Consider the following 15497-nt stretch of genomic DNA (forward strand, 5'->3'; position numbering starts at 1 on the left):
AGCGTTCAAAAGGCATCTCCACAAGTGCGTGGATAGGATGGGCACAGTGGGACATGGCACAAGGAAGTGCTGAGGGTTTTGGCCATAGGGTTGTATCATGACCGGTACAGGCTTGCAGGGCCGAAGGTCCTGTTCCGTGCTGTATTGTTCTTCGTTCAGACACCTCAAACCCTTGGAGATATATCACCAACGCTGCCTCTGCAAAATCCTGCAAATCCACTGGCAGGATAGGCATACCATCGTGAGCATCCTCTCCCAGGCCAATATCCCTAGTATCGGAGCACTGGTTACGCTCGATCAGCTGCGATGGGTGTGCCACAGTGTCTGCATGCTCGACACAAGACATCCAAAACACATGCTCTATTCCAAGCTTCGCAATGGCAAGTGATCACAAGGGGGGCAGAGGAAACACCACAAGGACAGCCTGAAAGCCTCCCTAAATAAATGCAACATCCCCATCGACACGTAGGAATCGTTTGCCTTTGAACACACAAACTAGCGAAAAAGCATCCGGGAAGGCGCCAATCACTTCGTGCATCACAGGGTTTAGCACATGGTCAAGTGTAAACAGCGGAAGGAGAGTGCAGAATCCAGAGCGTCTCACCCACTCATCTTGTCAGACACCACCAGCCAAACCTGTGGCAGAGTCTGCGGATCCAGGATTGGACTATTCAGCCATCGCAGAATCCACCTCCCCGGAGTGGAAGCAGGTCATCCTCGACGCTGAAAGACTGCACAAGAAGAAGATGTGTTTAACTCCAGTATACAATTCAGTTTCTCGCCTTCAAACTGAATTTGATATTCTAACATGTTGTGATTACTCTTCTCTAAAGGATTCTGAACTATGAGGTCATTAATTAATCCCTCCTCATTACGCAATATCAAATCCAGAAAACATATTGCTCCAAGAAGTATAGAATGATAGAATTCCTACAGTGCAGAAGGAGGCCGTTCGGCCCATCAATCTGCACCGACCCTCTGAAAGAACACTCCACCTAGGCCCACATCCCCACCTCCTCACCCTATCCCCGTAATCCCGTAACCCACACCAATCTGCACCTCTTTAGACACTAAGGGGCAATTTAGCAGACCAATCCACCTAACCTGCACATCTTTGGACATCTTTGCAACCAGAATAAATCCACGCAAACATGGTGAGAATGTGTAGACTCCACACAGTCACCCAAGACCAGAATTAAACCGGGGTCCGTGGTGCTGTGAGGCAGCAGTGCTAACCACTGTGTCACCGTGTCCCTGGAAGCAATCTCTAATATATTCAATGAACTTTCCCTCGAGGCTCCCCTTGCCAATTTGATTACTCCAGCCTGTGTGCAAATTAAAATCACCCATGATTATTGTCATTGCCCCAGTATTGCCTGTTTAATAATGTGCCCCACTGCAGAACTATTGTTTGAGGACCTACAGATTAATAATAATAATAATAATAATAATGTTTATTGTCTCAAGTAGGCTTACATTAACACTGCATTGAAGTTACTGTGAAAAGCCCCTAGTCACCACATTGTGGCGCCTGTTCAAGTACACAGAGAGAGAATTCAGAATGTCCAAATGACCTAAGAGCACGTCTGTCGGGACTTGTGGGATGAAGCCGGAGCACCTGGAGGAAAGCCATGTAGACACGGGGAGAACGTGCAGACTCCACACAGACAGTGACCCAAGCCATGAATCGAACCTGGGACCCTGGAGCTGTGAGGCAACAGTGCTAACCACTGTACTACCGTGCTGCCCTGTCTCACCAGGGACTTCTTTCCATTGCTATTTTTTATTTATAGCCAGACTGATTCCATGTCTTGATTTCCAGTTCATATATTATTTCTCACTACAGCACTGATCCCTTCCTTTACGAGCAAAGCTACACCACCACCTTTTCCTTTCTGTCCATCCTTCCAAAATACTGTGTACCCTTGGATATTCAACTCCCAGGCCTGGTCTCCTTGTAACCATGTCTCAGAAATTGCAACCAAATCATACCCCATTGTCTCTATTTGTGCTGTTAACTCATGAATTTTGTTTTGAATGCTTTATGCATTCAGACACAAAGCCTTCAAGTTTTTTTATGATTATCAAATTTTCCTGCTCTTGGATGATTCTTTGGTGCACTATGACATTCGCACGTTCTGCCCTTCCTTTTATTTTCTACTAACAATCAGCCTTATCACTAACCTCCACTCCTACCTTCTCCTTTTAACTTTGATTTTCAAATTTTCCATGAAACACCCCCCCACCGTCCCCCACTATTATGTTTAAAGCCCTATCTGCAGCCCTTGTTATGCGATTCGCCAGGACTCTGGCCCCAGCATGATTCAGGCCAAGACCGTCCCATCAGAACCGTTTCCTCCTTCCCCAGTACTGGTGCCAATGTCCCATGAATTCAAATCCATTTCTCTCACACCAACCGTTGAACCACGCATTTACCTCTTTAATCTTATTGACCCTTTGCCAATTAGTTTGTGACTGAGGTAGTAATCCGGAGGTTATTACCTTTTCGGTTCTGCTTTTGAATTTGGCCCAAAGTTGCTCATATTCCCTCAGCAGAACCTCTAACCTTGTTCTACCTGGCTCTTTACCCTCCCAGTTCCCCTGCAGCCCAGGTGAGATATCCGGAACCCTGGTACCAGGCAGACAACACAACCTTCAGGACTCTCGATTCTGGTCACAGAGAATAGTGTCTATGCCCCTAACTATACCATCCCCGATTACAACTTCATTTCTCTTCTCTCTCCCCACTTGAATGGCTCCCTTGCTCATCCGCCCTACAGTTCTCGCTCTCGGCCACACGGGGAGCAAGAATCTCAATTCTGTTGGATGAGGACAAGGCTGAGGCTCCTGCAACCCGACCTCCTTGATCCCTCTACTTGCCTCACTCATAGTCACACCTCCTCCTGTCCCTGACCACTGGCCAAAATCAATATAATTCTAAGGGATGTGACTGCCCCCTGAAACACAGCATCCAGGTAACTCTCCCCCTGCCTGATGTGTCACTGTGTCCGAAGCTCAGACTCCAGCTCATCAACTCTGAGCCGAAGTTCCTCAAGCAACCAACAGCTTCTACAGAAATGGTCACTAGGAACCACAAAGAGGTCCACTAGTTCCTATATCATGTAAGTGCAACATGTCACCTGGCCCTGCATCTCTACTTTATTTTATTTTTTTAACTTCCAACTGGTTTTAATTTTTGTAATTTGTAAATTATTTCTCCTTTTTATCATTAATTTGAAAGCAATTTTGAATAGACAATGCAACTTAGCAGTTACTTACCAACCAATGAATTTACCAATTTCCTGTGATGTTACTCCTAATTGTTTTTCAAACACAGCTGGCTGCCCGAGTAGAGGTCTCCCACTAAGGTCCGGCTGTCTCCACTCCCAGAAGGTAAGTGAGGGCCCCAGGCTTCACGCTTTTTTATCCTCTGCCCGAGAAGAGGTCTCCCTCACAGCTCCAGCTGTCTCCACTCCTGGAAGGTAAGTGAAGGCCCCAGGCTTCATGCTTTTTTATCCTCTGCCCGAGTAGAGGTCTCCCTTGCAGCTCTGGCTGTCTCCACTCCCGGAAGCTAAGTGAAGGCCCCGGGCTTCACGCTTTTTTATCCTCCGCCGAAGTCGAGGTCTCCCTCGCAGCTCCAGCTTCATTAGCTCCCATGAGGTAAGTGAAGGCCCCGAGCCTTGCGCTGCATTTATCCTCTGCCCGTGTAGAGGTGTCCCTCACAGATTTAGCTGTCTCCGCTCTCAGAAGGTGAGTCTTCCCTGTTGTTACAACACCCGGGGCTAGTGCGCGGTCAATTCCAGCTCCACAGACCTCGGAGTCCCAACACAAGTGAAGTAACCAATAATTTGTATAAAATTTGCGGCTGTTTAGCACAGGGCTAAATCGCTGGCTTTGAACGCAGACCAAGGCAGGCCAGCAGCACGGTTCGATTCCCGTACCAGCCTCCCCGAACAGGCGCCGGAATGTGGCGACTAGGGGCTTTTCACAGTAACTTCATTTGAAGCCTACTTGTGACAATAAGCAATTTTCATTTCATTTTTCATTTCCCTTGACTGCTCGATAGGTTATAGGCATGTTTGAAAGCTGAACACAATAAACGTTTTATTTATAACAGGAACAAAGTTGAAACATGCAATAACTGTAACAAGATAGCAGCCAGCCAATCTTCCCTACTTTTACTATCCCACCCTCTACCCAGACACATGCAAGACAGACACACACAGAGGAAGGGAAAGGGGTAAAATGAGAGGGATTAAAATGGAAAAAGTGAGATGAGTATCCTTGCTTCTGATATTGAAGTCGTTGTAGCCAGCTACCTTCCCAGTACGAGGAGTGTTGAAACCGTCGGTTGGATTGCGATATTCCGCTCCCGACCGGCCGAGTTCCCGACGGTGTGGAACTAATGTGGTATGGCCGGTCGGGGCTCTCGCATGGCGGCTGCGGACTCAGCCCACGGCCGCCCTGGTGGGAGGGCGGGGGGATCGAGCACCGGGGGCGGCTTTATGGGTGGCTAGGACAGCGATCAGGCCAGAAGGATCCTCGGGCATGTGGCCGATCGGGGGGGCCTAGTTTGTTGGTTTTGGTCCACGGTCCGAGTCCGCCATGGCGCTCGGCGCGAACGCTGGAGGCTGTCACCGTGTACATGCGCGGACTTGGAACTGGAAGTGTGGGGGCCCGTGTCCGCAGCCAAATCTGTGTGAACCGCTCCGGGCCCCTGCTAGCCCCCTGAGGGTAAGTGAATTGACATTTTTTTTGAAGGAAACTGGGGAGTGCAACATCAGCGTTTTTACATTGGTGTGGGGACATAGCCCCATTTTGGGAGAATCCAGCCCCAGATCTTTAGTCCGGTTTCAAGATAGGACAACAGCTATGTGTCAGGGTGTTAAGGTGACTGCAGTCTTTTTTCCTTCTAAAATGCTGAATTCTTTCAAGCAACAGCCAGGGATGATCAAATACTTGGGCTGCGGTGCACTGAGGAACAAAGTAGGTGACTCATTTCTACATTTACCAAGGATAATGTTTGATTATTGACCTCACAAAAAGTAGGCTGCGGCCTGACAAAACATTGCCTTTTTTTCTGGGTCACTATTCGCCCATTATAGGCTGGGATGTTAGCAGGGGAGAGAGGTGGAACTGGGGATGGGATATTCCGCCGTGGCGGGACCCACTGTGGGTGCTGCGGCGGGTCAGCCTAACGACCATTGAACTTTGATGAGGCTAGGAGATCCCAGCAGTGGGCAGGGCCAGAAAATCCACTCACTCCTTGCTCCACCTTTTAAGCATGATGAATTGAATCAAGTTTCAGCTAGCCAATTAGCAGCCACTGGTGAGTAGGCTGGTACATTAGCGTTGGGAAAGGGGGTTCCGCACCCAATAAGGCGTGTAGGCCAGAGGTCTGCCAAAAGTGGAGTTGGGCCATAAACCGAAAGTAGGCCATGGCCTCACATTAAAAGCCCCCTCGCTTTATCCTTATTTATAATGTCAGCCTAAAAGCATTGGAGACAAAAGTCTACTAAATGCTGACAAATCCAGCAGGATACTCTGCTGCTACATGCAGTCTTGGTCCTGTTTTCAAGCCTTTATATTCTTCCTGGTGCCACCTCCCCACACCTGGCGTTAATCATTCCAAACGAACAGAATTTTGCACTCCATACACAGAGTGCTGGCTGGGGCACAGAAATGGGCAGCATGGTTGCTCAATGGTCAGCACAGTTGCTTCACAGCTCCAGGGTCCCAGGTTCGATTCCTGGCTTGAGGCACTGTCTGTGCAGAGTCTGCATATTCTACCAGTGTGTGCGTGGGTTTCCTCCGGGTGCTCCGGTTTCCTCCCACAGTCCAAAAATGTACACTTTAGGTGGATTGGGCCATGATAAATTGCCCTTAGTGTCCAAAAAGGTTAGGTGGGATTACTCGGTTACGGGGATAAGGTGGAGGTGTGGGCTTAAATAGGGTGCTCTTTCCAAGGGCTGGTGCAGATTCGATGGGCTGAATGGCCTCCTTCTCCACTGTAAATAAATTCTATAAACTGACGTATAGCTCGCCAGCTGAGTTTTCTCTCCAGATTCCCTCCAACACATATGGGGAACCCCCCCCCCCAAATGGATTTCCACAGAGGCCCCACCCTGGCACTGCCAGATTGTCAATGCCAGGTTTGCACAGCCATGTCCCTCTCCCATGGGGGCTGTACCTACCTTGGCAGGTTCCCCTCAACTTCTTCGTGTTTTTAAATACCTGTTGTAAACCTCATCGGGAATTCCTTATCTGGGGGAGAACATGTGGCAGAGAAGCCCCTTCAGCATATGTTAATTTATTAAAATGAATTTGAATGAGGTTCCTGACCAGAACTTTATTTCACTGGTGACAGGTGCGGAATAAAATCGGAGCACAAGATCTCGCCACCGAGATTATTGTCTGTGGCGAACGTCAGCAGGACAATCCTCCGTTCCGCCCGTGCGACAACCGATAAATGGAGTGGGCAATATATCTTTAACAAGTTCCAAAGCTTACTCATGGTTTTTGTTCAAAATGTTGGGCAGTCTTCTGATTTTGGCGCTTACTCTCCCTCCATAATATCGGAGACTGGTGAGGATTACTGACCCAACGTCATTACGCCGTAATCTACATAAAGCGTGGAGGGGTTTGCTGGCTGACCTGTGGCAGTAAAATCCAGCCAGTTGTTGCTAGCAAGCATGTGGCTATATAAGCCCTAACCCCCATGATACACAGCACTGAGGAACAGAGTGAGTTTCCACTCCATTCCTGAGCAACTGGTCTGTACAGCATTGTACAGGTAAATCTCCACAATCGTAGCAGTATTTTGCCACGTTCCAACACTAGAAGTTGCTCCTTCGGTGAATGGACTCTCTTTAGTCACACCTCATTATCCCCTTGAGAAAGTCCCAAACAGGAGGTGTATAACTCTACATATATTTGAAATCCAGCATCTGAGGTGCACAGTACATAAGCTAAGCATGCACAGAGAATTCTCCTGGTCTGGAGGGCCCAATGTAGAACAAAAGCAGTTGCTGGGTGAAAACGGTTCTGTTGCTACCTGTCTCGTGTACATAGTTAAACACCAAGCCTCTCCACCAACCCACAGCTCACCAAACCCCTGCTCAGCAGCACTGGAAGTGTTCAGCACTGACATTAGCTGCAAAAGTGTTTTATTCCTCAACATTGTTGCCTCTCGTCAATTAATTTGCTTCACACCTGCCTGTTCTTCAAGATTCAAACCAGCTGTAAGCATCTTTAATAATTGTTCAAAGCACTGCTCTGACAATATGATCGAGCACTATGTTAATAAACACGATTGGTATTCAAAACTCTCATATGATTTTAACAGGGAGTCCACTGGATCCTGCGCTGTTCCATCCTGAAGAGAATGAGAGTACAGCATCATGAATATTTATTGATCTGATAGAAAGGTATTAGCACACAGTCTTATAGCTTGAACGAGAGCAAGACTGTTTCCTGAGACGAGTGGATTAGGGAAGGATTCAGATAACCTTTAAAGTTTATTCAAATCTGCTTTTTGAATGACGTGAAGTTATAAATATTGAAGCAGAATTGTACAAGACTAATTGGAATTTCAAATGTAAACATGGTGATGAACTTTCTTACAATGATATAAAGTTTCTATTCTTTTTCAGGATCAGCATAATAATTAATTCACCGCAACATCTGGAGTTCATTGTCAGTGTAATCGTTATTTTGTATGAATGTAAGTGAGCAATTACAATGAACAAATGAAAGGTCAATTTGATCAATAGTGATACAGCTAGTGAGGTGCACCAATAAAAGTATGCATTTATAAAGCACGTTTAAGAAAATGCAAATGTCCCAGAAGAATTATGTGACAAAATTTGACACCCGGCCACGTAAAGAAATATTAGGACAAATGACCAACAAATTGATCAGAGGTAGATGTTGGTGAGGGATTTAAAGCCGGAAAGAAGTGGACAGGGTTCTGATGAAGGGTCAACATGATACATTAACTCTGCTTCTCTCCACAGGTCCTCCTGATCTTCTGAGTATTTGCAGCACTTTCTGTTTTTATTTCAGATTTCCAACATCTGTAGAGTTTCTCCTTTGTATTTTGGAAGGGAGGAGGTTTTGTGGAGCAGTGGGTAGTGTCCTTGCCTTTGTGCCAGAAGGTCCAGGGTCGGTCCCACCCCAAGGGCTTGATGGCTAAGAATGGTACGTTCATAACCCGGTCAAACAGGTTGATCAACTTGCAAATCTTTCAACACACCCCAATGGCAGGCAGGAATGGCAGGAGCGATTCCTGGTCAGCCAAGTAAAGGAAAGAAAATTGGAGGCTCTTCCATCACTATTCAGAGCTCTGGACTTACAACATGCAGGTAAAAGTGCAGGTTGCGACAGTACCTCAGACTGCTTGGAGGTGGGAGGACATGGCTGGAAGGCCAACTTGCGTCAGAGTGGAGCATACACCACAGGGTTTCGGCCCAGACCTGCTGGAAGTGTACGAGAGTATGCTTCTGGAAGGCAGCATGTCAGAGTCCATGAGGAAAGGCATCATCACCCTCATCTACAAGCAGAAGGGGGAAAGGGAAGAAATTCGAAATTGGCGACCCATTTCACTGTTGAATGTGGACTACAAAATTCTAGCCAAGGTCATCGCCAATCGGGTCAGGTCTGCTCTGGAGTCGGTGATCCACCCTGACCAGACCTGTGCTGTACCCGGCAGGAAGATCTCGGATAGCCTCGCGCTACTCAGGGATACGATCGCCTACGTGCAGGATAGGGGGGTGGACACTTGCCTCATCAGCCTTGACCAGGAGAAGGCTTTTGACAGAATATCGCACACCTACATGATGGATGTGCTCTCCAAAATGGGGTTTGGGGAGGGAATTCGCAATTGGATCAAACTGCTCTACACAAACATCTATAGCGCAGTCTCAATCAATGGGTGGGAATCAGAAAAGTTCCAGATCAAATCCGGAGTCAGGCAGGGCTGCCCTCTCTCCTCTGCCCTTTTTGTGTGCTGCATAGAACCTTTTGCCGAGTCCATCAGGAGGGATCCGGGTATAAGAGGAGTGACGATCCCAGGCAGTGGAGGCATGCAAGTCAAGGCCTCCCTGTACATGGACAACGTTGCCGTCTTCTGCTCGGATCCTGCGTCTGTACGCAGGCTCTTGACCACCTGCGACCAGTTTGAACTGGCCTCGGGAGCCAAGGTAAACCGGGGCAAGAGCGAGGCCATGTTCTTTGGGAACTGGGCTGACCGGTCCTTTGTCCCCTTCACTGTCAGGTCAGATTACCTGAAGGTGCTGGGGATATGGTTCGGAGCTGCTGGGGCGTGCACCAAAAACTGGAAGGAGCGCATAGGAAAGGTAAGACAGAAACTGGGCTGGTGGGAGCAACGCTCCCTCTCCATTGCGGGCAAAACCCTGGTCATCAGGTGTGAGGTACTCTCGGTGCTACTGTACGTGGCGCAGGTCTGGCCAATAACCCGACCCTACGCCACAGCAGTCACCCGGGCCATCTTCAAATTTATCTGGCGATCCAAGATGGACCGTGTCCGAAGGGACACCATGTACAAACCTCTGGAGAAGGGAGGGCGGAATGTATCCAACGCCTCCCTCATCCTGTTGGCCACCTTTGTGTCCAGCTGCATCAAGCTGTGCATGGACCCCCAGTATGCAAACACCAAGTGTCACTACATACTGAGGTTCTACCTGTCCCCGGTGTTACGAAGGATGGGCCTGGCCTCATTGCCGCGGAACGCTCCAAGTAGTTGGACCGTACCGTACCACCTGTCCTTCGTGGAAAAGTTTTTGAAGGAAAACACCTTTGACCACAAGGCAATGAAGCAGTGGTCAGCACGTAATGTCCTCGAGGCCCTCAGGGAAAAGGAGACCGTGGAGGACGTTGGATGGTTCCCTGAGCAGACTGCCAGAGTCATCTGGCAGAACGCCTCATCACCAGAACTTTCAAACAAGCACCAAGACCTAGCTTGGCTGGTGGTGAGAAGGGCCCTCCCTGTCAGATTCTTCATGCACACCCGAAGGCTCTGCACCAATGCACGCTGCCCTCGGAGTGGCTGTGGGGGAAATGAGACGGTCACACACCTCCTTGTGGAATGTGCCTTTGCAAAGAAGGTCTGGAGAGAGATGCAGTGGTATTTGTCAAGGTTTATCCCAAACAGATCTGTGACACAGGACTCTGTGCTCTACGGACTGTTTCCAGGGACACACACCGAGACAAATATCAACTGCTGCTGGAAGGTCATCAACTCGGTAAAAGACGCTCTTTGGTCTGCCCGAAACTTGCTGATCTTCCAGTGCAAAGAATTGTCCTCGACCGAGTGTTGCAGACTGGCACATTCCAAGGTCCAGGACTATGTGCTGAGGGACGCACTCAAGCTTGGGGCAGCTGCCGCCAAGGCGCAATGGGGAAAGACCACTGTGTAAAGTCTTTCCAGCAAATGTACACCGAGGGGCGGGTAACAGTGTAAAGCCCCTCGGTCTGGGCAACCAACACTCCAATGTACAAAAACAAACATGGCACTGTAAATATTTAAGATGGAGTTGTAATGTAAAGAGTGATATGTGTATGACAATATCAAAATTGAATGAAAGAAAGTCAAGGCAACATGTAACCCTGCCGGAAATGTACAGTCAAGACAATTTGAAATGTTTCTGTAATGCTCATGATAAATTTTTATGAATAAAGTATATTTTTTTGAAAAAAAAAAAAATACACCACAGGGTTTGATCTCTGTTCTGGCCAGGGTGAATTCTGGCTCTCCCCCCTTGCCTTTCCTGTGGAGGAGTTTATGGCACTGTGGATCGGATCCTCCTGTCATTCGAAGAACTGAAGAGGATATAGCTGTGGAAAAAGTGGACAGGATTGAACGAGGAATTCCAGAATCTAGCACCCAGGCAGAGGTAGCCAATGGTGGGACCAATGAAAATTAGGATTACGCCAAAAGATCAGAATTGGAGGAGCGCAGACATTTTGGAAGGTTTTAAGGCTGGTAGAGGCTACAAAGGTAGGATTAGGTGAGGTCATGGAGGGATTTGAAAAAAAAGATGAAAATTTAACATCAAATTGTTTCTAGTCTGGGAGCCAATGTAGTTAGTGAACATAGGCTGATTCCTTACAAGTTAGGTATGGACGGCAACATTTTAGTTAGTCTGACGTTCAGGATTGGTAGAAGGTTGGCCAGGAGAGCATTAAAATAGACACGTTTATGGGTTACGTGGGTATGGATCAGGCAGTGCTGTGACAGGGGAAGAAGCGAATGAAATCACTGAGATGGATTTAGATGGCCTTGGTGATGGAGAGGATTTTGTGGTCAACAGTTTGTTGACAAATATGACACTGAGCTCTGCCCAAAACACTCACAATTCCTGGAGCTCTGCAACTACCCACAGTCCCCAACTCTACCCACAGTTACCATTGGAGTGCCATATCTATCAACACCATAAGAGCAACACCTAAATTGGCTTATTCATTCATAGTTAAATGTACTGTACTCAAACTTACCAATCAAACTTTGCCTGATCTATTCTGAATCACGAAGAGACTCCTGACCAGTCCATATGAATTGGCAATAGGATCCTGGCTGGCCAATCCATTGTAATCAACACAACCTTGCCCCAAATGCCTAACCAACAACCAGGCTTGTTAACAACAGTTATCAATGTGATGCATATAGTCATCAACAGGTTATTCATCATAAGGACCCTGGTCAGTCTAACCGCAATCACCAATAGAGCCCTAGCCAGTCTACGCACATAGATTAATAGAGACCTGCAGTCACCCAGGATCAATGACTGAACTCCACTCATGTGCATATTATTGCTGAGTGAAACCATAGTCATTACCAGATCTACAGCTGTGACAATGCAGATAGCAAGTAAAGGAGACAAGAGGAGCTCCCATTCCTACAGGTAACCTTCTCTTATCACATGCAACATCGGGGTAAACAGTGCCCATATGTTTGTTCCATATTTGCAATTGAGAATTGTCCCTATTGAGAATCATGCGGATTATTATAGAAGATTCCTGAATGAAGAATAACAAACTGAGGCAAGATTACCTGAAGCTTTACCAGTTCTGTGGGAGTCTCACATCTCAGTGAGTGGTTTACTGCTCACACTGAAAATCCCTCGGTAAGTGTAATGCTTTGATAGATTGTCATTAAGTTAATTTCTCCTTTGACATCAAAGAAGCTGATGACACTTGTCACTGGATTGATTGTTAAAAGTCTATTCGTTCACAGAATATGGACATCACTGGCTATGCCAGAGTTTATTGCTCAACCTTGGTTGCCTTGGAGAAGGTGGTGATGAGCTTCCTTATTTAGCACATATGGTGTACGTACACTCATAGTGCTCTTAGGAAGGGAGTTCCAGGATTGTCACCCAACAACATAGAAAATAGTATATAGAAAATACAGCACAGAACAGGCCCTTCGGCCCACGATGTTGTGCCGAACCTTTGTCCTAGATTAATCATAGATTATCATTGAATTTACAGTGCAGAAGGAGGCCATTCGGCCCATTGAGTCTGCACTGGCTCTTGGAAAGAGCACCCTACCCAAAGTCAACACCTCCACCCAACACTAAGGGCAACTTTGGACACTAAGGGCAATTTATCATGGCCAATCCACCTAACCTGCACATCTTTGGACTGTGGGAGGAAACCGGAGCACCTGGAGGAAACCCACGCAGACACGGGGAGGATGTGCAGACTCTGCACAGACAGTGACCCAAGCCGGAATCGAACCTTGGACCCTGGAGCTGTGAAGCAATTGTGCTATCCACAATGCTACCGTGCTGCCCTTAAGAACAAATTAATCTACACTATATCATTTTACCGTAATCCATGTACCTATCCAATAGCTGCTTGAAGGTCCCTAATGTTTCCGAGTCAACTACTTTCACAGGCAGTGCATTCCATGCCCCCACTACTCTCTGGATAAAGAACCTACCTCTGACATTCCCCCTATATCTTCCACCATTCGTCTTAAATTTATGTCCCCTTGTAATGGTTTGTTCCACCCGGGGAAAAAGTCTCTGACTGTCTACTCTATCTATTCCCCTGATCATCTTATAAACCTCTATCAAGTCGCCCCTCATCCTTCTCCGTTCTAATGAGAAAAGGCCTAGCACCTTCAACCTTTCCTCGTAAGACCGACTCTCCATTCCAGGCAACATCCTGGTAAATCTCCTTTGCACCTTTTCCAAAGCTTCCACATCCTTCCTAAAATGAGGCGACCAGAACTGTACACAGTACTCCAAATGTGGCCTTACCAAAGTTTTGTACAGCTGCATCATAGCCTCACGGCTCTTAAATTCAATCCCTCTGTTAATGAACGCGAGCACACCATAGGCCTTCTTCACAGCTCTATCCACTTGAGTGGCAACTTTCAAAGATGTATGAACATACACCCCAAGATCTCTCTGCTCCTCCACATTGCCAAGAACTCTACCGTTAACCCTGTATTCCGCATTCATATTTGTCCTTCCAAAATGGACAACCTCACACTTTTCAGGGTTAAACTCCATCTGCCACTTCTCAGCCCAGCTCTGCATCCTATCTATGTCTCTTTGCAGCCGACAACAGCCCTCCTCACTATCCACAACTCCACCAATCTCCACATCGTCTGCAAATGTACTGACCCCCCTTCAACTCCCTCATCCAAGTCATTAATGAAAATCACAAACAGCAGAGGACCCAGAATTGATCCCTGCGGTACGCCACTGGTAACTGGGATCCAGGCTGAATATTTCCCATCCACCACCACTCCTTGACTTCTATCGGTTAGCCAGTTCATTATCCAACTGGCCAAATTTCCCACTATCCCATGCCTCCTTACTTTCTGCAGAAGCCTACCATGGGGAACCTTATCAAATGCCTTACTAAAATCCATGTACACAACATACACTGCTTTACCTTCATCCACATGCTTGGTCACCTCCTCAAAGAATTCAATAAGACTTGTAAGGCAAGACCTACCCCTCACAAATCCGTGCTGACTATCCCTAATCAAGCAGTGTCTTTCCAGATGCTCAGAAATCCTATCCTTCAGTACCCTTTCCATGACTTTGCCTACCACCGAAGTAAGACTAACTGGCCTGTAATTCCCAGGGTTATCCCGAGTCCCTTTTTTGAACAGGGGCACAACATTCGCCACTCTCCAATCCCCTGGTACCACCCCTGTTGACAGTGAATGAATGATGATATATTTGCAAGTCAGGATGGTGGAGCTGCATACATCCAGGCAAGTGGAGAGTATTCCATTACACTCCTGACTTGTAGACAGATTTTTGAAGGTTCAGGAGGCAAATTTCTCACTGGAGGATTCCAAGCCTCTGTCCTGCTCTGGTAACCACAATATTTATATGGGCTGGTCCAGCTCAGTTTCTAGTCAATGGTAACCCCCAATATGCTGATAGTGGAGAATTCAGTGATGGTAATGCCATTGAGTATCAAGGGGCGATGGTTAGATTCTCTCTTGTTGGAGATGGTGTTTTCACATTGCTGGGTAGATGCCAGTATTGAGCAACAACCTGGCTAGGGCGCAGCAATCTCCGGAGCACAAGTCTTCAGTATTATTGCTGGAATATTGTCAGGGCACATGGCCTTTGAAGTATCCAGTGATTTCAGCTGTTTCTTGATATCACGAGTGAATTAAATTGGTGAAGGACTGACACCTATGATAATGGGGGCTTCTGGGGTAAGTCAAGGTGAACGATCTTCTCGGCACTTCTGGCTGAACTTTATTGCGAATGCTTCAGCCTCAACTTTTGCACTGATGTGCTGGGCTCCTCCACCATTCAGGATGGAGTTATTTGCAGACCATCCTCCTCCAGTTGACTGTTTAATTGTCTACCACGATTCACAACTGGATGTGGTAGGACTGCAGAGTTTAGGTCCGATCCATTGATGTGGAATCGCTTAGGCCTCTCTACTACCTGCAGCTTATGCTGTTCGGCACGCAAGTCAAGTGTATCTTCACCAGGTTGACACCGCATTTTCAGGTATGCCCTGTGCTGCTCTTGACATTCCTTCCTTCACACTTCATTGAACCAGCGTTGATCCACTGGCTTGATGGAAATGGTAGAGTGAGGGATAAGTCAGACCACGAGTTACAGATTGTGGCCGAGTACAATTCTGCTGCTGATCATGGCCCACAGCAACTCATGGATGCCCTGTCTTTATCTACATCTCTTTGAGGTCTATTCCATTTTGCACATGATGGACGGTATCCTTATTGTGAAGACAGAATGTCATCTCCCCAAGGATTGTGTGGTTGTCATTCCTACTGATATTGTCATGGACAAATGCATCTGGGGCAGGCTGGTGAGGATGTGTTCAAGTATCTTTTTCCCTCTTGTTGGTTCTCTCATCCCCTGTTGCAGCCTCAGTCTAGCAGCTATGTACTTTAGGACTCTACCAGCTCGGTTAGTAGTGGAGCTACTGAGCCACTATTGGTGATGGACATAGAAGTCCTGCACCCA

Source organism: Scyliorhinus torazame, chromosome 1 (genome assembly GCF_047496885.1).
Source record: "Scyliorhinus torazame isolate Kashiwa2021f chromosome 1, sScyTor2.1, whole genome shotgun sequence".
Taxonomy (NCBI): Eukaryota; Metazoa; Chordata; class Chondrichthyes; order Carcharhiniformes; family Scyliorhinidae; genus Scyliorhinus; species Scyliorhinus torazame.